The 22,351-nt window shown below is 36.4% G+C and overlaps 2 long non-coding RNA genes across 4 annotated transcripts in view; one reads left to right on the top strand and one right to left on the bottom strand.

Annotated features, from left to right (window-relative positions):
* Nucleotides 1-22,351, top strand: part of LOC140642122 (uncharacterized) — a 48,079-nt gene that overhangs the window by 2,052 nt on the left and 23,676 nt on the right. For both annotated transcript variants that reach the window (XR_012038673.1, XR_012038672.1), the window contains exons 2-5: nucleotides 1,577-1,694; nucleotides 2,035-2,155; nucleotides 17,548-17,791; nucleotides 19,740-19,883. This is a non-coding gene — a long non-coding RNA (uncharacterized lncRNA). The remainder of the gene's footprint in view (nucleotides 1-1,576; nucleotides 1,695-2,034; nucleotides 2,156-17,547; nucleotides 17,792-19,739; nucleotides 19,884-22,351) is intronic.
* The window catches only part of LOC140642123 (uncharacterized), a 107,136-nt gene continuing 98,941 nt past the window's right edge, over nucleotides 14,157-22,351 (bottom strand). The window contains exons 4-5 of one of the 2 annotated variants that reach the window (XR_012038674.1): nucleotides 19,869-20,052; nucleotides 14,157-14,445 (exon numbers count right to left, since the gene is read on the bottom strand). This is a non-coding gene — a long non-coding RNA (uncharacterized lncRNA). Of the gene's footprint in view, nucleotides 14,446-19,468; nucleotides 19,646-19,868; nucleotides 20,053-22,351 lie in introns of those variants that run through there. The other variant, XR_012038676.1, reaches the window with a different exon arrangement.

Below are 22,351 nucleotides of genomic sequence, written 5' to 3'. Positions count from 1 at the left end.
ACTGCTGAGCCACCCAGGCTGCCCAAAAACATGTATTTATTTTTGACTTACATGCAATAAAATTCACTTTTTGGTGTACATTTCAGTGAGATTTGACATTAATCTGAAAGTTTCTTCATACCACCGTTATGTAGTCTACCCCTCTCCCACCCTCAATCCCCCAGCAACCACCATTTTTTTAAAAGAATGAAATGGACATGTAATTATGCAGTATGTAGTCTTTGGGGTCCAGCTTCTTCCACACAGCATAATTCATTTGAAATTCATGGTATTATATCATCAGTATATTCCTTTGTATTGCTGAGTAGCATTCCACTCTGTTCATATACCACAGGCTGTTTATCCATCCCCTGGTTGGAGAACATCTGGTTTTTTCCAGTTTGGTATAATTATGAACAAAGCTGTTATAAATATTTGCATGTATGCATTTATTTGAAATTTTTTTAAGGTTTTATTTATTCATGAGAGAGAGAGAGAGAGGCAGAGACACAGAGAGAGGGGCAGAGGCACAGGTTCCCTGCAGGGAGCCCGATGTGGGACTCAACCCTGGGTCTCCAGGATCATGCCCTGGGCTGAAGGCAGCGCTAAACCACTGAGCCACCCAGGCTGCCGTATTTGAAATAAGTTTTCAATTCTCTTGGGTAAACTACTAAAAGGGGAATTGCTGGGTCAAGTGTTAAGTGTATTTTTAACTTGATAAGAAACTGCCAAACCACCTTCCAAAGTGGCTCTACCATTGGTTTTCCCTCAAGGAATACGTGAAAAGTTCAAGTCTCTGCATCTTCATCAGCATTGATATTGCCATGTTTTAATTTTTTTAATTTTGGACATTCTAATATTTGTGTAGTGGTAGGCTTTACCTTAATCAAACATTTTTCTTAAAAGACTATTTAGTAAGTAAGAGTTACGGATTGACACTCTCACCCTGGAACTTACTCTTGGCCCTGTCTGTTGGCTTTTCCAAATATATCTGACCTACTAGAGTAGCTGACAGCCTCAAGTACATGCACTCATGGGCCGAAATAACACAACACTTAAAAGATATAATTACCTAAAAGATATCCAACAGCTTAACAGTATATACCATCTGAAGCATAAGTATTAGAACAGACCAACCAAAACTTTAAAATAACCACAATAAATGTATCGAAGGAGACAAAGGAGGTATTAGGCAATGTGAAAAAAGAGACTACAAAAAGGAATAAGTGGGAAATATTAGTTTTCCCAAATATAATAGTTAAAATAAAATCTCCAATACATGGAATAAGAGTAAGGTGGATAAGGCTAAAGAAGGAATCAGTGAGTTTAAAAGACAAAATGAAGATAATGATGCAGCTTGTATTATTGGGATTAGAGATGTGTACCAAAAGGGCCAGACTTGGAGTAGTAAATTAATACATGGTGAATTTTCATTTTTCCACCTTAAATTCCAAATGCTCTTTGATAACTTCATCAAGAAATGTATTCCCAAATGACCTAATAACTTTGATCTTATAACTTTAGTAATGGATGCACACAGTCAGGTACTGCATTTCACTATTTCCCTTTTCTTCTTTCTTCTTGCTTTCTTTCCCAGTTCTCATCAGAATATGCCACCCACATCTGTATGTCCTGGGCCTGTGTGGGACATGGAAAGGCAGGAGCGTATGAGTTTCTGAAGTCAGAAAGAACTGGGTTGAGTCCCATAAACTTGGGTAAATAAATTAACCTCATTAAGTCTCAGTTTTCCCATCTGTAAAACGGGCATAATATTACCTGACAGGATTCTTCAGGATGACTAAATTGAATAACAAATACCAAATGGGCCCTGGCACACAATAGATGTTCAATAATTCACCCTTCCATACTTTTTAAAACCTGTATCATTCCCAATCCCAGATACTGAAATTCATTTAACTTGGGGAAAACTACTCCAACTTCACAACTGGGGAGACACCCTATGAGGCAAATTCACTTAGGATAAGTTATCCTTGGGATAGCAACCTACTGACAAATTCACACGGGGGTATAACTTATTGATATGTCTCTTTCCAGAAAATAGGGGTCTATTAAAAGAGAGAGCAAGAGCGAGTGATGAGAGTACTGATGTCTGAAGAAAAGAATAGAAAAATAGAAGGAGGATATGCATAAAAGAAGAGAACTGAGTCCATCAAAAGTGAGTACTACCTATCTTAACTTTTTGTCTGAGAATGGCTATGTGTCTCAGGATCTAGCGTATGAGGCAATTCTTGTGTGACCTTGGTATTTGGGCAGCATATGATGTTCATCAACCATATGATAAATGAATCTGTGCTATGTAATAAGGCTTTTCTCCTACTGCCAATAATAAACACGGGCTTTGTTCTGAAGGCTCTGCTATGACAAGTTGTGTTATAGTAAAATTTCATGGTGGTACACAAAAACATTCCCCACCTAAACTATAGTTCAAGTGCATTTAGAGCAAATCCACACAATTCCTGGCCCAGGTGTCAAGTGATAAAAAGGTAAATTGGAGTTCCCATTTGGTGAAAATCCAAGCATTTGTCTCGCCTGCACATTTATGTCAGAGAGATGTGAATCTAGTACTGACATCTATATATACTGTGAATCCGGTAATAATAGCCTGTCCATTGACCACTTGTATCTGCGGTGTAGCTAGTGCTGCTCCAGCCCCCTCATGGACCTGAAATGTTTTCAAAAAAGTCATTTTTTCCACAATGCAGGAAGCACTGCATTTATTGACTTCTTAAATAATATCTAAATATAGCATTGATATTAATTTTAAACTATGGCTTTCAGATCAGAGCAGTGGAATTCTTAGTGGAATATTTCTGCGCTGTGTTCTCTCTGCTGAATTTCCGTATTCACACACTTGCTTGTTTTATCATTTAACCGTTCTGTGCGTAGAGCATTCATTTCTCATCATGTTAGAAGTGATTTGGGGGAAAGAAAAAAAAAAGCAACTGCCAGGTAAAAATTTCATCAATGTTATGAGTTTCTGGAAGGCAGAAAGTACATCTTATTTATCATAATGTTCCTTTCATCACTGAGGGAGAGTTATTCAACACCCATCATGTTTCAGCCATTGTATTAGGTGTCCAAGATCCAATGACAAGACAACTTCATTGCCTGCCAGTGAGAACAGGGTACATCTGAAACTGCTGGTATATCTGGCAAAATTGCAAATGTCTAGGCTGCCCCCAAAGCTACTGAATCAGAATCTGTGGTGAGTGTCCTGGGAATTATACCATTTCTTGTGGGTTAGAGATTGTGTCATGTTCCTCATTTTATTCCCAGTGCTAAGCACAAATCCTGAGACAGAGTAGACATATGATACTCATTAGTTAACTTCAATCATCCCACAAATATTTAAGTGCTTTCTATGGGCCAGACATTGTTCTAGACAAAAATCCCCATTTTCATGCAGTTTGCATGCAGGAAGAGGGAAGAGGAGACAATAAGCAATAAACAATAAAAACAATGAGGTAGAACAGTCAACTGTTTCCAGATGCCTGGATAGGCCCCCTTGAGAGTGTGCTATCTGAGCAAGGACTTGGAGAAGGTGAGAAAGTGAGTCTAGTAGATACTTGGGGGAAAATCCCAGGAAGAAAGGAGAGGTAGGGCAAAGGTATCAAGTCAGTGCTAAGCACACTCTAGAGTAACAGTGAGTACCCTCATGGGCCAGGATCAGAGTGAGCAGAGGGGAGAGGAGGTCAGAGAGGCAGGAGGGGACAGATGATGTTCCATCTTGTAGGCCGCTGTAAGGACTTCAAGTCAAATTAGAAAAAGAATGATTGGATGAGCTAATGGATGAAGTTGTTACGATGTCACATTATAAGAACTAAGAAATTCAGAGGTGCTCAGAGGGGATCCCATTGTTGGAGGCCTTCAAATATTGATTTAATAGGAGATACCTTCTTTCGCAATTAGAAGATGCATTTTGCTATCATCAATCTTGCCATGAGCTAGTGAAAATTAAAAACAGTTCTAATAAAAACTGTGCTCTTCCTATTTTCTTTTTCCTTAATTGGTCCACTATTTTTAAGGAGAAAAAGATTCCTATTCTTGCTTTTCCTAAGAAAACGAATTAACCAACACTGCAGAGATAGAATAAAAGCCTGTGTTCTTTCAATCAAGAATTCTTTCCATTAGCTCACATTATCTCAAGATATCCAGAGGGCCTAACAAGTCAGTTCTATGATTCCGAGGGCCATAAACACCATAGTGACCCAAAGTGATAGCCCTTATACTCACTATCTCTACCAAGTAAAAAAAAAATTTGAAAGGACGCTGCATAGTGTTTAGTGCATCGATGTTTTCTAAGGTTGTAGTACAAATTCTTCCTATAATATCAGATATCATTCTCTCTCTTTTTAAAATTTATTTATTTTAAGGAGAGGGAGAGAGAGAGTGGGGGGGAAGGGGCAGATGGAGAGGGGAGAGAGAATCCTCAAGCAGACTCCCAGCTAAGCATAGACTCCCATGACCCTGAGATCATGATGACCTGAGCCAAACCAAGGGTCAGACACTTAACCGACTGAACCACCCAGGCATCCCCCCAGATACATTCTTTTAAAAAAAATTATTAATTTATTCATGAGAGACACAGAGAGAGACAGAGAGGCAGAGACACAGGCAGAGGGAGAAGCAGGCTCCATGCTGGGAACCTGATGTGGGACTCGATCCCAGGCCTCCAGGATCACACCCCGGGCTGAAGGCGGCGCTAAACCACTGAGCCACCCAGGCTGCCTACTATCACTTATTGTGATCCTATTAGGACTATGATATTGTTAATAACTGTTAAAAAACTTTTGATAAAAGTCAGCATTTATGCATAATATGAATAATATAAATAACATAATGTAATTTATAATAAAAATAATATAAATAAATAATGATAAATAATAACTATAATTTTTTAAAAGATTTATTTATTTATTTATTCATGATAGACATATAGAGAGAGAGATTAGCAGAGACACAGGAGGGAGAAGCAGGCTCCATGCCGGGAGCCCGACGCAGGACTCGATCTCGGGTCCCCAGGATCTGGCCCTGGGCCGAAGGCAGGCCTAAATTGCTGAGCCACTTGGGATCCCCCAGATACATTCTTTAGGAGGTTTAGTCATGCCACAAATGTGGCACATTTTGATAAGACTACATAAATTAGTTTGTCATAGAAAAACTGAACAACTGAACCAAACACTAGTCAAACACACACACACACACACACACACACACACACACCCTGACCCCACAAAAAAATAACTGCAGAGTCAAGTTTCATGAAGAATGTGGTATAGACATGAAGAGGCAATGTTCTGTTTCCAGCTTGATCATTTTATATAAAGTCATTAAACTAATTTCAGAATCTCTACATTTTTTCGAAGTGTGTATGGTGGCAGATTATTACTTCTTATGGTAATTTAATTATATTAGGATTATTAAAGATATATTTCAACTGTAGTGCATAGATAATAGAATCATGGTCTTACATTTGACATTAATATACTGCTGTATTTCAGTTAAATTTTAAACTTTTCTCATCTTTTTCTCTTCAGGTTTTTATGGTGCTTAAAAAAATAACTTGGAGTATTTGGGACATCTAATATTTTGTGCTTGCCTAACGTTAAACAGGTCATGTCACACTGCTCATTTTATTCTCTGTTCCATATGAACAATCCTTCAATATTGAAATAATGCCTCATGGAGCCATTATGTAGTATTCATTCACATAAGGCAATTTCTTTGCTCAGACGGCATCCAAGGAATTGGGCTAATTTGGTCATTTGTAAAACCATCTCTACCAGCAGAATATATGTAAAGTGATCATAAACTTGTATAAATGAACCCTGTAGTCCCACATAGTTACAAATTATTAATTTATTTGTATTATATTAATACGTTAAATATTTTATACTATGGAAAATGTGCTACACGTACATTTAAAGTTTATGTTCTCCGCGGGAGCAATGCTGGAAAATACATCACTGAACCCTCACATGCATATTAAAAATACATTTTGTTTCTTCTGTGACTTTCGGATTTTTGTTATTTATCTTGAGAGCTTAGAGTAAATAAGAGGCAAAAAACTGAGATAGAAAGAATCGACAAAATAAAGTCTTTATGTTTACGGTCTGAAGTCAGCCACATGACTTTATATTTTTACAATCCCCTGGGCATGAAAAGCTCACCAGCTGTGCATTAGTAAACTCGAACATTGTAGTTTCAGGTTTTAACCTTCTAGTGTCAATAAAAACACAATATGTGGCCAGGAGGGTCGTTTATGAAGAAAAAAAATTCTCAGCGGTGATGCTTAAAATATTGTTATTTTTTAATAATGTGCCTTTTAGCTGAAATTAATTTGCTTAAATTATAGACAGTAAAATCACTGATCAGATGGAAAATAATGCTTTTGGTGACAGAGTGGAGACACTGATTAGTTAAAGCAAATGCCTTAATGGAAACCTGGAGATAAGGTTTCTCTCCTGTGGCAAGGTCACCCCCAGGCCCCCTGCGGTCTTCAGGGCTCCCTCCCCTTTTGTCTTCCCTCCTCCCATAGAGGCTGTTAACTTTCTTTCTTTCCTCAGTCCACCATTCCCCTTTTTTTCCTGTTCCTCCTCTTAGTTTCTCCATGCTTTTTCTCCTTTCCTAGCTGCATTAGGGCTTTGCTTGCCTCTTTAACCTCTTTTCTGGCTGTTTCCCTCTTTCATTTAGATACATTAAAACTCCTTTTGGCAAAATCTCTCCTTTTTGATACATCAGGGCCCTTGCATGAAAAGCCTAGAAAATTAATTCCATGTACATTTTAGGAAATCTTGCTCACAGCTGCATTTTTCCATTAGAGATGGTTTCAAAGCCTACGTAAAAGAATGAAAGAAAGAAAGAAAGAAAGAAAGAAAGAAAGAAAGAAAGAAAGAAAGAGAAAAAACCCACAGCCAAATGAGGCAAAGTTTAAGTAAGAAAACATGTGTGGAACATTAAGCCAAGTGACAGGAACAGGGTTACATTTTCAGAGAAGCATAGACGTTCTGTAAATGCCTTTCAAATAAAACAAGAACATTTTTTGAACTTTAAAAAAAGTCAGATTGCCAACACAATAAAATTTACAAAAATAAAATTCACATTTGGTTTGTAAGACAATTATAGCTCAAGTTCATAAATGACTGGTAAACAGGAACCACATATATAAAAATAAACTTGAACCGTACCTGATGACCACAGGGAGAGAGAGGGAGATTTTCAACTGAAAACATTCCATCCATTACCATTTTTTGTTGGCTATGTGAACATAATAATTTTCTTACAGTCAGTCTGCTAAAAATCCTGCTCTGTATCAAACTTCCACTGATTTAACTCATTAATTTATGACATCTTCTACAACTGACTTGCATATTTTCTTTTTCCCCATTTTGGGCAATAGACTTCTTTTTCTACCAATATTTTTAAGATGGAAGACATACAAAATTGATATAAGTAATATGATAATATGAAATTAGTAACAGCAAATGATCAAAATATTATCTACTCTTTAACACCTTTCCCAATACACGGATGGCCTTAAAGTTTCTATGAACCTTTTGCGTGGGTAGGGGAAAGTACACAGCCAAGTGCAATCTTTCCTTTCTGTGTCTATTATATGTGTTGGAGAAGAAATAAAAAAAAAAATAACTTATATTTCTTTACAACTTCCCAAGTTTCAGATTGTTTATACATGTTTAATGTAAATAAAACGGACTGTTCTGTCTGCTTAAATAGCTCAGAAAGAGTAAGAGGGACTCTCTATACGAAAATTGAAAGGGTTAGGAATTGCTCTGATATTAAACTGTGTGGTCATTTTGGCTTTATGCAGATGAGTACTCTCTGTGATTCTGGGCCTCACAAATTAATTGAAAAGGAATCAACGTAAAGTAATAACTTAATTTCCAAGGATCTCTGCTAATTCTGGAAAGAAACTCTCATGAGGATATAATTGGAAATGATATTAAAAATAAAGTTTGTGCCTTTGTGACCATTTTGCTTTTCTGCTAGCCCAGGAGATCAAATATGAAATATGATCTTTGTTTAGAGAACTCTCCACCCACTCCCTCTATCCCCAAGCTAATCAGTTCTAGGTGAAGTACTGAGTTAAGAATACAAAGGACCTACCTTCTCTCAATAAAATCTCCCCCAGTACTGAGAGTTAAGAGCTTATTTCCACTTCTATTCTGGAGTATCTAAGGGGCTGAAGTGGTTTGGAACAAGTCCGGGGAGGAAAACAAAAAAGTTTGTTTATAGCTTATAGCATGAATCTGAAATTCATTATCCAAGCCCAGACAATCTTGAGAAAGAAGGGGTTCAGGGTCATGGAGTGACCTCATGAGGCTAACCTTCTTGCTCGCAAAAGATGGAAACATTAGAAATAAAAAGAAAATTTCTACTAAACAACAATAGCAACATACATTAAATGAATACAGGATAAATGATGAGTAATATCTGTCAACTGTGTTGAGAGGAGACACACTATTTTGGAATACACTCAATTTAGAGGTTTCTACCATTTTTTTTTTTTTGGTCCCTTATTTCTTTCACTTTAAACTTATTCCATCAAAGTAGTATGTGGTTTAAAAAATCAAATAATGCTACAAAACAAACAAACAAAAAACCATGATACTCTCTCTGACCTCTGACCTCTCCCTGCTTTACCTAATCACCAGGGGCAACACCTTGAAACTCTTTTAATGGTAAATGTTTATCTCCATACCTCTAAATAATATATGTATCCTACTTTGCATGGCTTGATGTTATCTTTTGCTTTTAATCAAGCCACAGAGGATTTTTAGTCCTTTCCCATGGTTCCTATCTACTCTCCATATATGGTTTCATCATAACATTTGGTTAAATTAAAATTCTAGTCCTTTTTCCCTTACATATCTCATGTATTATTTTACATATTTATAAGTAGATTTTTTAGGCTTAATAAGATTCAAGTTGGACTTTTTTATAGTGTTATTATCTCACAGGTAATGTACCTCCATGAGGGGATCATTATGAATGCACAGATTTAAACATATTATATGTATTTCAAGTATCTTCAAGAATACTATGAGATGCAACTAGCAACATTTAAACTGTGAATAACTCTACAGGAAAAAATAATCTGTTTTCTATTTTTTAAAAATTGCAAGGAAAGAAAAGCTAAAAGAAAAAAAGAGGACATGGAGAGGAAATCTAAGTTCAAAGAATGATCATTTGGATCCTGACCTAAACAAAAATATTAAAAAATAAAAAGTTCTATAGGAAAATTAGAGAAATGTTTATGTTGAGTGGGTAGCAAATGACATTCAGAAATTATTGCTTACTTGAGGGAATAGAATGATGGGAATGTGATTATTTTTTAAAGAGGTGATAGGGAAATCCCTGGGTGGTTCAGTGGTCTAGTGCCTGCCTTCGGCCTAGGGTGTGATTCTGGAGCCCCGGGATCGAGTCCTACATCAGGCTCCTTGCATGGAGCCTGCTTCTTCCTCTGCCTCTCTCTCTCTCTCTGTCTTTCTTGAATAAAAATAAATAACATATTTTTAAAAAAAATAAAGAGGTGATCATTTTCAAAGGATTGATAATGTTGAAGTTGGGTAAAATGTACATGGAGATTTATTATACCATTCTTTCTAATTCTGCATCTGTTTGACATTTTTGTAATGGAGCTTTAAAAATTCCTATTCTGTACTTTTCTTATTCTGACTATATGAATTTTGTGGAGTCTTGTGCCAAGTAGAGTATTTTGATTTTATTTTCTTACTTGAACATTTTGCTCTTCCTAGAGTTAATATTGCTGTATTTTTGCATTTTCTTTATAAAAAACAGTTTATAGCTGTTTTTCCATACCATGTAATAGCTTCATACATGTGTTTGCACACAATATTTCCAGACAGTCAAACCCATTAGACGGTTTATTGGTTCTTATTTCTTTTCCAGGAAGATTCCATACTGGAACTCCATCATTTTTGTTTTAATATTTACTCCTTGCTCACCAGGTACAATTAACAACTTTCGTCCTGAAAATTTCCTTTGCCTTTCTCTTCTTTTGCATCCTATACATCTCTTTCTCTTTGCTCTCTTGTTTTGGTAAAGCACATCCTTCAGAAGTCTTCTCAGAAAAGTACATAAGAGACAGTTTTTTGAGATGGTGTTTTTCTGAAAGTATCTTTATTCTATCATTATACTAGCTTGATAGTTTGACTTGGTATAAAACTCTATATTGCCAATAATTTTCACTCATAATTGACTCTATTGTTTTATAGCTTCTGATGTATGTGAGAAGTCTCATGTTATTCTTATTCTTAATCCTTTGTATATGATTTATTTTCTTTGAAAAAAAGTTTAGGATCTTTATGACCAGGTATCTGGAAATTTATAATTCAATATTTTTGTGTAATTATTACAATATCTTCTCCCATCTCTCTGAATATATTGATTTTTAGTTTCTTTGACATTTTATGTTCCGTATATTTTTAATTGTTTTTTCTAAGTACACCTTTACTTTTTTAGTGTATCATTTTTATTGTCAAAGTCTTTCCTTAAATATTAGGTGATCTTTGGCTGCCTATTCATTCTTAGTGATGACATTCTGAAAAGCTAATTAAGAAATATGGAAAAAAAAGAAATATGTATGAATACAGCTTACTAACTGGTAGGTTTCACTCTAGGCAGATTGAATAATGACTGAATTTTTTAAGGATTTTATTTATTTGTTTGAGAGAGCTAGAGAGCATGAGCAGGGGAGAAGGACAAAGAGAGAGAGAAAAGCAGGGAGCCTGCTCAAGGCTCAATCCCAGGACTGGGGACCATGACCTGAACTGAAGGCAGAAGCTTAACTATTGAGCCACCCAGGTGCCCCTAATGACTGAATTTTTTTACTAGAGGACCCTAGATGTGAGAATGTGCAGTATTTTAGGAAAGCTGATAGTTGTTTCTCAGAGATGGGTATTCATATCTCTTGCCAAGGCTTGGGAGTAGAGATGGGAACCTGTTTGCCATCATTCTGGTAAGGAACATAGTGGAGCTGATCACACTGCTTAATATGCTAACTTTCATTTTATCCCATTGTCAATCCAGCATCTCACCCATACAGATGGTTTGCTATATTCTTTCATTATACCAGTTTAGATTATTAATCACAGTGTATCCAGTTCAGTCAAAGGTAGACATATCACTCACTTACTAGTAATCATCTTATTCAAATTGCAGTTATAACATACCCAGGAAAGAATAACCATTTCTTTTCTGAACTAAACTTGCAAACATGATTAAGTGATGGCAAATATCACAAAGTTATGGCACATATCACAAAGCTATAGAGTTTAAAGGATTTGTGGCACGTGCTTTATTATATTATGAAGCTCTAATCAAACAATGAATTCAAAAAATATTCAACTCTATAATGGGTGAACAATATTTGGTGGATTTAGATATTTTAAAGTATGTTTTCAGATTGATGCTAATGATATCAAGATCAATATAATAGCAGTATAGCATTGAATACACACAAACACACACACACACCTATATACATCTTATAGATGGAAGGACAAAAACAAAACTCTTACTTAATTTAAGATTTTCTCTATTTCTTTCTTGTATAATGCAATAGGATAGAAAATAATGGTGGAGAAGTATAATAATCATTATGATCTTTACCCATATCAGTTCCCCTGTTATAAAATATCTTTGTGGTCTGAATGAAATTACTTTAACCTGGTGAGCCCATCAACTTCTTCAGTATTTTTCCATTGATTAAAAACAAATTTCTAGCTTCAGCCACAATCTGTAAACCGGCATCCAAGTCATTTCAAATCCAACATGTTCAAAATGAATCTGTCATCATTTCCAGAAACTAAGGTTCATCTCCCACATTCCTTCTCAGATCTATGGTGTCACCATCCTTCAGTCTTCCAAGCCAGAAACCTAGGACACAATAATTCTCATTCAGACATCCTAACACACACTACATACTCACACCCCCACAATTATTCATAACAGCTGACCTGTTTTGTTTTAAAATTTCTCTCAGATTCAGCCCTTCCCTTCCAGGACCATTATTGTCGTTATCAGTAACCAGATTCATTACACAGACCTCCTTTTTAAGCTCCTTATGTATCTTTAACACTGCCACCAGATTTCCCTGTGACTGTAAATCTGCATGTGACAGTCCCCTGTTAATATCTCAGTGACCACCCACCACCCAGACGGCACAAGCACATTCTCTATACCCACTTGACCTGGCCTCATTCTGTTTTACACCTGATAATCCACACTCTATAGTGACACAAACATAACCTTCTTCTTATCTGTCACACTTTGTTGGTATACAGTGGTTTTCTGTTACTCAGTGCTGTTCTGCATAACTAGAATGCTACTTGCTCCCACTCCCCAGGTCTGGTAACTCTTATTTTTGAAACCTGAAACAGATGCTTTGTTTATCCCTTGTGAGTAAAATAAGTCTTTTTTTTATCTAGTTATTTGTTCATACCTATGTCATGTCACATTATTTTTGAAAGTAGCTTACTTAAACTATCCATAATTTGTAGTTTACAAGTGTTGTATAAATTTATCATAGGTCTTATATTTAGGGCTTTCAGATTACATAAAATAGCAACCAGATGTAATTGCAATTCTATAAGTTAAATAGATACATAAAGCAATTCTCCATAATTCTATCAAGTCAGTAATCATTCCAGTGACCTTAGACAACATTTACTAGGTCCATGCTAGCTGTTAAGCTATATTGCTCTGAAATAATGGAAGTTTTGCTGAATAATTCAATTGACTATGGTATGAGAAAAAATTTAAATAAAAACTAAAAGTCAAAAGTAATTTTCATAAATGACATGTCCATGAATTTTAAATTTTTGGAAGTAGAATTGTTTTATTTTTTAATCAAAACATATTTTTTACTGTACTAGGAAAAATTACCTGCTTTCTAATGTTTAAAGTCTTACCTCCTTACTCTTTTCCCACTTCCACTCTGCTTTTCTAAATATAGAGGATTTTCTTGTTTCCAAAAAGAATGAAATGGTTTTCACATAGTGATCCCTATGCTTATGTTTAAAATATATCCTGTGAGATGTTGTAACTTCAATTCAAATGGAAAAACATATGCTGATTTTCTACTTTTTGCCAGGTACTGAACTAATATTCTAACTGCTTTGGAAAAGTGATAGGTAATATAAGTAAAAGACTCTGAATCCAGAGTCAAAGGATCTGGATTTAAACCCAGGCTTCCTCATTATAAGTTGCACGAAACAAAGCAAGTCACTAAAATGTATGTTCTTTAAGACTTTCTCTGCTTCCATGGTATTTTCTTGATATCCTCCCTGTCTTGGCCTGGACAAATTTGGTTAGAAGAACAGAGATTCTTCAAATTAATTTAAGCAAAAGTTTCTGTATTTTTTCACAGTTCTGTGGAGAAAATAGGAACCTCTCTAGGTATTTTAAACAGAAAGGAATTTAATACAGAATTTAAATGCCACTAAAATCATGAGAAATGTTAGAGGGGCTGACATGAGGAGACTGCCAGTGGAACCATAGAGTACAAAAATTAAAGCTGTAATTTGATGCAGGGATCAAAAATCCACACCATATTGCTTCTCAACACTCATGTCCCTAGACCTTCTTTTCCAACAGATACAGCAGAAGGGTGATAGCATCCACCTCACTACCAGACTCCTAATCTTGCATAAGAATATCTAGTTGGTATCCAGAACTATCTGCAAAATAATCTACAAATGTAGAATTTGGCTTTACAGACTCTGCAATTCAACAAGACATATCCAAGGAGGTAAAAATAGAAGCAGAACAGCTTCTTATGTGCTCTGCTTAATTAACCATATCCAGCCCAGAAAGCATGGAGGGAGGGTGGTTTATAAGGCTATACAGAACTTTGTGGCATTTACCAACAAGAAATGAAGATGTGGCTGGATGTGTCCAGATGAGAACTGGAAAGGGAAAAATCAGTGAGTGACCCAAGGCTACTCATTGTTTTATGAGAGCTGTGCATTTTCATCCCCATTCTTTCTCTTCTACTCTTCCCTCCCTCTTGCTCTCCCCACCCCTCTCTCTTCCTTTCCCTCCATCCTCCAGCCCACCTCAGGTACCCAGAGCTCTATAGCATAAACTAAACAACTGGGGATGGGGACAGGGGTACATGAGGGTCGGGGAAGGAGATAATCTTAAAAGTAGAAGTGATTGAACAAGCGGTAATCATTTTTGTTTTCACATCTCAGTGTCTGTCAAGGTATCTAGGACATGTTCAATAGATGACAGATAAGTAAACAGACAAATAAATAGACTTTGCCTCAGGGTCCTCATATTGAAAGTAAAAATAATATCTGTTCAGTCCTTTGAAAATTGTTGTGAGGGTCAAACACGATGATCAAGGCTTGTCCAAATGTTATCCTTTTTTGTGAGGCATGCATCATTTTTATCATCAATCTGAAAATATTAAAGAAGGAAAAAAAGAACAAAAGTATTATCTCATCAGCATTTTTCTATATGCTTTGCTATGGTTTTGATAGCTGCATTATCTGACCCTGGCTCTTGCTTCTCCGTAAGTACTAATTGAATGGAATCTACATGTGCGTTCATGTGTTTAGTAAATAGCATAGACTCATCCATCCATGAGATATTTTTATCATGGCTAATAACAATCCTTATTATTTTCTTTTGTGAAGTCATCTGATAATTGATTGAATTTCCAATTGGGAAATTCAAGAACCAATCCAAGTGTCACTCTATGGAACAGCTACCTTGTGGCTAGTACATTCTGTTCATTCTCAATAGACTTCAATTTATTCTAGAAATATGATTGCAGTACTTTCACGGAGCATTGAACTATAGATAAGACAATTGCAGCCATAAAGTTCTATACTTCTATTGGCTCTAAATGGCAATAGGTTTTAGTATAAAAACTGAAATCACTGTAAGACTAAATTAACCCAGTCCACAGCTCTAAGTAAATATTTCTTAGGAACCAAATAAGAAAGGGAAAAGAAATAAAGTTTATTGAAAGACCACCTTGATCATTTTATATATAGTATTCTATTCCAACCTTTTATTAAACAGTAGGATCTATGTCAAGTAATTTAGGCAGACTCATCTTTTTTGTCTTATAAATATTAAATGAGTATCTAGCCTATGCCAAGAAATATCCTTGGGACATAATGATAAGAACGATAAAAGCAACTTGTGCCTTCAAGGAAATTATTACTTGAGAGGATTTATAAGTAAAAAACTAATTACAATTCACTAAAAAATGTGATATTAGTATGCTGTGGAAAAAACACAAATTCAGCCTCTGCTGGTCAGGAAAGACTTCAGAGGAAGAAACAACTAACCCAGAAACTGAAGATGAGGGTGTGAAGCAGAGTACCAGAAGTGAGCCGCAGTATGTGAGACTTCTGGAGGATCCAGTCTGACGTGCTCACGTATTTTGATGTAATAAAAAGGAAAATGTAGGACTCTAAGTAAAGAGAGATGTTGCCAAATCTGCCTTCTGGAAAGATCAATCTGGCCACGTATGGAAACAGACGGCAGGCCCGCAAGAGTAGAGGTTGGACAGTCCACTTGGGAGAAAGTCCTAGCAACAGATGCGAAGAGGGTGGTGGCCTGTACCCTGGCAGGGCCAGTGGGGACTGGAAGAAGAAACATTTTAAATGTTTCAGTAGAAGCACCTTGTGATTCCTTAGAGGTGTGAGGACAAAGGGGAGGGTATGGGTGATGCCTGTTTTTCTGGTCAGCACTGAATCACCGGAAGGATGAGGGCACTGTTCCCTGAAACTGGGAAATAGGAAGAGAAGTAAAATTCTGGAAGAGATGATAAAAGTCTGAGCATTTTGAGGGTGAAGTGCTGAGATGCATCTGGGTGTGGATCCTTGTGGCACTTCAATTCAGCTCTGTAAGTAGGTCTGGGGAGAGTTCTGAGGGGGCACTCATGGAAGCCAGGAGAGTCAGAGAAACTGCATGGGGAGAAGACATAGAGTGCCTCTGAAGGACACCAATATTTGAGGACACCAGTGTTTAAGAAACAGGCAAAAGAGAGAAGCTTGCAAAGGAAACAGAACAAGTAGGAAAGCACTGGGTCGGGATGCGAATGTAGAGGGGTGTTTCAAGGAAGGATCGGCTGACGATGTTAATGCTACTAAAGGAACAAATTGAGCAAGCACTGGGAAGGGGCCTACAGTCCCCGGGGGGCAATGTAAGGTGCAGAAACTGGAAAATGCAGAAAAAGAAAGGAAAGCAAGGCACTGAGTAAAGGTAAGCATTTCACGAAGTTTGACTGGAAAGGGAGTAGAATGATAGGATGATAGTTGCAGGGGGTATTGGATTAACAAAACCATTTCCCACTTTTTTTTCCAAAGTGAGAGACACACGAATAATTTTAAATGTTGAAAGGGAAGAACCAAAGTAGCAGAAACAAAAAGGTAGAAAGTATAGGACAGAGAAGACACTCACATGGAAGAGGTAGGGGAGGAACCAGAGCCAGGTCAAGGTGTATCATTCAGTGATTAACTCGATAAATGTTTATTGAATATTCGCTCAGTTCTGGAGCTACAGAAGTGAAAGGAGACAGAGGTGGGGGCAGAGTAAATAAATAAATGTTGTGGAGGAAAAGGTGAAAAACAGAAACTGCAATTGAACCTGGGAAGAATGGAATTTGATAGCAACAGAGCGTTAATTCCTTGGGAAGCATCGAATTTATAGCATTATCCAGCTAATTATCCATAACTGCACTTTCTATGCTTTCTCCAAAATCATTCCTGTGTCTTTATCACCTCCTATGCCATTGACTTGAAGGTGACCTTATATCCCCAAAGTGTTTTCTTGGCTTTACACAAGGCAGCTCACTTATTACAAAGCAAGACTCAACTCACTCCTTAGCTGCATTTGCTTCTCAAATGTCTACAGGGATATGGCCAAGAGACTTGCTGCAAATCACTAATATTACCAGATAAGATGGTAATGAAGCCTAATAATAATCTTAATGGGGGTCAGGTCACACCCTCTGCCCCTGATGTAGTTCACTATTTAATTCAGTTGAATCAAAATCTTTTATGAAATTGTCAGTTGATGCCATGGAGGCTCAGACCAAAATAAAATAGAGTGCCCTTGTACAAAGAAGGAAACCACACACAGCTGTCTGTGCCGAAGATGAAAGACTCTGAAGTGGAGGAAAAAAATGTGTCCCAGCTCTTTTCGCAAGTGCTGTTTAGGTCTGGCCCTCCAAGGAATCGGATGACAATTTCATAAAATGTTCTGATTCAACTGCTTCTTTCAAAAGCACTTCAAAGAATGGTGATGATGGATACCAATGGGATAAGAGGTTTCTTTCTGGCCTGTGTTAATTTAGTTTAGACCAAAGAACAAATATCCCAATTGACAAGATAGGTGAATCAGTCCTCCTGATTGTAGTGACAAATCTTATAGCAAGACCGAGTCAGGAGGAAGCTTTAAGACATATTCCTAATCAATTGTGCACCGACTTGCTTATGAAGTAAGTCTCTTAAGTCATTCTGACTAGAACGTGTGTTCTCACAGCTGGACCCAGAGAAAAGTCAATGCAAGTGAAGTCTGGGGAGGGAAATTGGAGGAACGAGAGCCTGATATGATAGTGCTTTTGCTCACCGGACTGCTAACGACCTCTCTGTGGATGTAGGAGGCAGACCCAGAGGCAAAGGAGAACCAAAGATTATTTTGTCACAGTCAACTCTCTCAAGTCTAGTTAGAAGATGTACTGGATTTGGAGTTCCAGTTCTTGCATATGGATTCCAACATGACCCAGGTGAGGCTAACTGCGAGGCTGACAGCGCATAATTTCATTTCTCTGTGTTAAAATAGAGGCAATTTCTTGAGAGTAAATGACAGCTGTAGAGTGCCTTAAATGAGATAATCGACCTGAGGTCACTTTGCAAACCCTAAATGCTTCACAAGGTAGAATTTTCTTGTAGTTGTGTGTTTAAGAATTAAGCATTTAATAACATGGTTGAACTTTAGAAAACCACATGAAAAAAGGAAGTAGCAAAAATGTCACCAAACATCTGAATGGTGACAAGCATGAATTCAAATAAGCTGAATGAAAATCAAACTCATAGAAAACATTGGTAGCAATCCAGAAGCTGAGGCCTTGGTGTATTTTAAATGATCAAATAAAATGAATTAGATATAAAAGAAAAAACAAAAACCAAAAAAGCCACGTACTTGCCATGCTTTCACCATGACTTGGCAAGGAATTTTGAAAAAGAATCCAATACAAACTGCTGAGGATCTTGGTAACATTGAGCTACCGCATCCCAGGGGCAGAGATGATAAATTATTGTTTCTGTTCTACTTAACTTAAGTGCTTCTTTTACCCCCACTTAAAGAACACTGGTGCTATAAAGAGGTATTCAATTTTCCTCATAAAAAGGGTTGTAAATTAACATCAAACCATATCAGTAAAAATCACCACCCATTATATCAGCAAAAAGTCAAATTTCAGTTAACACTGTGTTGGCAATGAAGTGAGGACATAGGCACCTCCGCATACTGCTGGTGATATCTATCAAAAGTAAAAGTTCAGGGACACCTGGCCAGCTCAGACAAAAGAGAACATGACTCTTGATCTAGGGGTCATGTGTTCAAACCCCATGTTGGGTGTAAAGATTAAATAAATAAATACTTAAAATATTTCATCACAGGATAATTATAAATTTTTTAAAAAGTCAAGTTCATCGACTAAGCAATCCCATTGCTAGGAATTTATCAGATTTTACATGTATGAGATGATGAAATGGCATACATACAAAGCTCTTCATTGCAGCATTATTTGTTACAGAAAAATATTGGAGAAAAATTTGAATATTTCTCTCTATGAGGTTGGTAAAATTAATTATGAAATATTAATACAATGAAAACTATGTACCTCTATAAAATAATGAAGAAGGTCTTCGTGTATTTCTATGGCAAGATTGCGGTGTATGAAAAAAAGGGAGCCGTGATAAATATATGTTTATATTTATAGCTGCATATGTGCTAAAATCTCTGTAAATACACACAAGAAACAAATAATACTGCTTACACTGGAAGGTGTTTGTGAACTGGACAATGGCATAAGGGAAACTTTTTACTTTGACATTTTGTAGGTTTTAAAACATCTAAATATATGATTATTTCAAAGATTATATTTGTTAATTAATTTTGAATTTAATTTTTGTTAAGATGTTATTTGTTTGGAAATCTGTCTTCCCCACCATGGACTATGCCTTGTTCATTTCCACAGCCTCCCGACCTCGCTGAGTGCACAGTACATAGCAGTCGCTCAACAAATGCTTACTCAATAGACACTGAATGGTAAAATGACAGATTAAACTCCCTCGAGGGAAGGGAAAACATCCTGCCTTAGTTTCCTAACAGAGTTCTTTTTTTTTTTTTTAATTTTTTTTATTTATTTATGATAGTCACACACAGAGAGAGAGAGAGAGAGAGGCAGAGACACAGGCAGAGGGAGAAGCAGGCTCTACGCACCGGGAGCCCGACGTGGGATTCGATCCCGGGTCTCCAGGATCGCGCCCTGGGCCAAAGGCAGGCACCAAACCACTGCGCCACCCAGGGATCCCGTTAACAGAGTTCTTTATGTGATCAGAGTGAGTGATGTTTCCTGGAAAGGACACAGAAAAACAACAGAAAAGTGATTGAGAAAGAAACAGACTTCAATGCAAAAACCTTAGTTTAAGATGTCATTCATTTACCAGTTCTTTCCAGGGCTTGCCTGCCAAGGCTGGGAAGGGTGGAGTGAGGAAGAAGACTTGAAGACATACTTTGGAGAGAGACAGAGAGACACAGAAACTCAACAAAATTTCAAGTAGAGCAGCTCCTTCTACCTCTTAAGAATCAAGGTGATTGGGGTTTCTCAGTTTCCAGTGAACCATCTTGTTTGTGAACTCCTGTTTAAATGGTTGTGGATTTGAAATTTTTGCTTCTCTTTTCTTATGTTTCTTTCCTATTGTTTTCTGAGTGCTCTTTCCTTCTCCCAGGTTCAAAGTAGTCAGCCCGCACATGTCCAGTCTAAGGATGAGTGATTAACACACAGATTAGATCCTATGGCTTAGGGCAGGGGTTCCCAATCTTGGTCATATATCGGAATTCCCAGGCAACTTTATCTCCCAGAGCGTCTGATTGATTTGGTTTACAGAATGGCCTAGGCATCAGAATTTTAGAAACCTCCTCCTTGTGATTTCTAATATGCAATAAAGTTTAAGAGCTACCAATTGATAGCATTCTCCAGGCTTTCTATAAACTATTTCCAAAATCAAATGAATATGGTATTTATTATTTATTTTGAATAATTAACCTTTATAATGCAGACTGTGAAAATAATGGCATATCCATTTTCCTTCTTCTTGAGGGTAACTAAGGATTCACTATTTTAATCTCCTTAATATAGGATCTACATTTTGTAACAAGTCACTACTTGCTTCATATTAATGATTACAGGTAGTGACAACACCAAAGGATAACCCTGTGGGTTTTTAGATTACTACCGCTCTCATCACAAGTTTCTCTGATGCTGTTTAGGAAAGTCTGTTGGGTATGCTCTCAGATTATTCACCTGTGTTTGCTCAAACAACAGTAGCATAGTTATAGTGGCAATAAAATTGGACACAATTTAGATGCCCAAGTCAGAAGAATGGATAAAGTAATTTACTTATATTACACACTTATGTGTGCATGTGTGTAATAAAAAATAATTAACTGTGACTATATGTAACAATATGCAATCTTAGTGATGTAATACAGTATTGAGTGCAAAAAGCAATTCTCAGAAGACTAAGTACAGCTCGGTGCCCTTCACATAATTTTCCAAATGAAATAAAGCTAAGTAATGCATTGTTAGACAAAGATGTATCATAAAACCATGAGGAAGAAAGCTGCTGGTAAAGAGAATAATAAGCACAAAATTCAAGATGGCAACCAGCCCTAGGGAGGGGGGAGAGAATGAGATGAGGGGAAGCACACAGGCAGTTGTAAGTCATTGCTAACGTTGCAGGTCTTAGTCTGGATTTGTGAATTTGTGGTTGTTCCTCATGCTTTTTGGTTTTGTTTGTGTTTGTGTTTTGCTCCTCATGTTTTTAATAAGGGCATTCAAAACTAAACACATGAGGAAGAAAACTAAGAATGAAACTTCTTTATAATAGTATCATTTAGGATTTGTTTTATAAAAGTATGGTGTGTATTTTTATGTGCTTTTACTTTGTGTGAATATTTGCTTTTAAATAAAAATTTATATTAGTGGTAGAGTTAATGTACTAATAACCTTTGTTGCCAACTAACACACTCCCTGAGACTGAAATTTTAATTAACTTAAAATAAAATATTTTCAACTTCACAATCTAAAAACTCACTTTGATAATGAGTAAGTGACATGAAAAACAATTTCCCTTAATAGCCTTGAATTCTGGCCTTCTCTGGAAGTCTAAGTAAAACCAAGTTACATCTTCATGGGCAACTCTATAAATGAAATGATCCCTTCTCCCCATCCTGATTTCCTTGTGGTCTTATTCCTTCACCTGCTTATCGAATAGAAATAGGATAAAACTAATAACTATTTACCCTTGTATAGAGCTTAAGTTTGTATGATCTCACATGTTTATCATAACAACCCTGTGAGGTATGCTGGGCAAAGACCAGCTTAAAACAAGACTATAGATGGTTTTTATAATAGAAAATATTGGCTTGAATGTATGGCTCATACACCAGCGATTGAACACAAGACACATTTCAAAGTATGTGTACATTGCTAAATATTGATATTCTCATGTAAAACTTTAATGTTTGTATATTGCTTTACATTTTTATTGATCTGAATCTTCTATTTGTGGCAAAAAATGGGATTTTTACTTACAGTAGTGGTATAAAGTTGTTTTTAAAATAAATATAGTTTAATAAAAATGAATGTATTTAAAGAGAACTCTTAAGCAGATAAACTCTATGCTGAGTTTGTGCTGGTGTATGTGTGATGTGAGTGAGTTGGGTGTATTGTGCACTAAAATTTTCTGATAGAGGAAGCCTGATTAAAGAATGGTCCATGCTAAGGACTTATTAGATCTAGTGCGTTCTCTATTTAATAATTATATGCTATTTCTATATTTTCATTCTCCTATCACCTGTCTTGCCTTTTTCATTATTTTATTATGAATCTTGTGTAAATATAATTTTGTTTCTGTACTTTTTTGGCATAACATAAATCTGTGAACTTAAAATTTTAATTTTGTGTTAGAAAATTTATTTGTTCTTTGTTTAGTCTTGTCTCAGATTTTATTATGTAAATCCCATTATTCAAAGTTGCCTAAATCCATTTGTAAAT

This window comes from Canis lupus, chromosome 11 (assembly GCF_048164855.1).
Source record: "Canis lupus baileyi chromosome 11, mCanLup2.hap1, whole genome shotgun sequence".
Taxonomy (NCBI): Eukaryota; Metazoa; Chordata; class Mammalia; order Carnivora; family Canidae; genus Canis; species Canis lupus.
The sequence above is the reverse complement of the archived record's forward strand: the minus strand, read 5'-3'. Positions and strand labels throughout refer to the sequence as shown.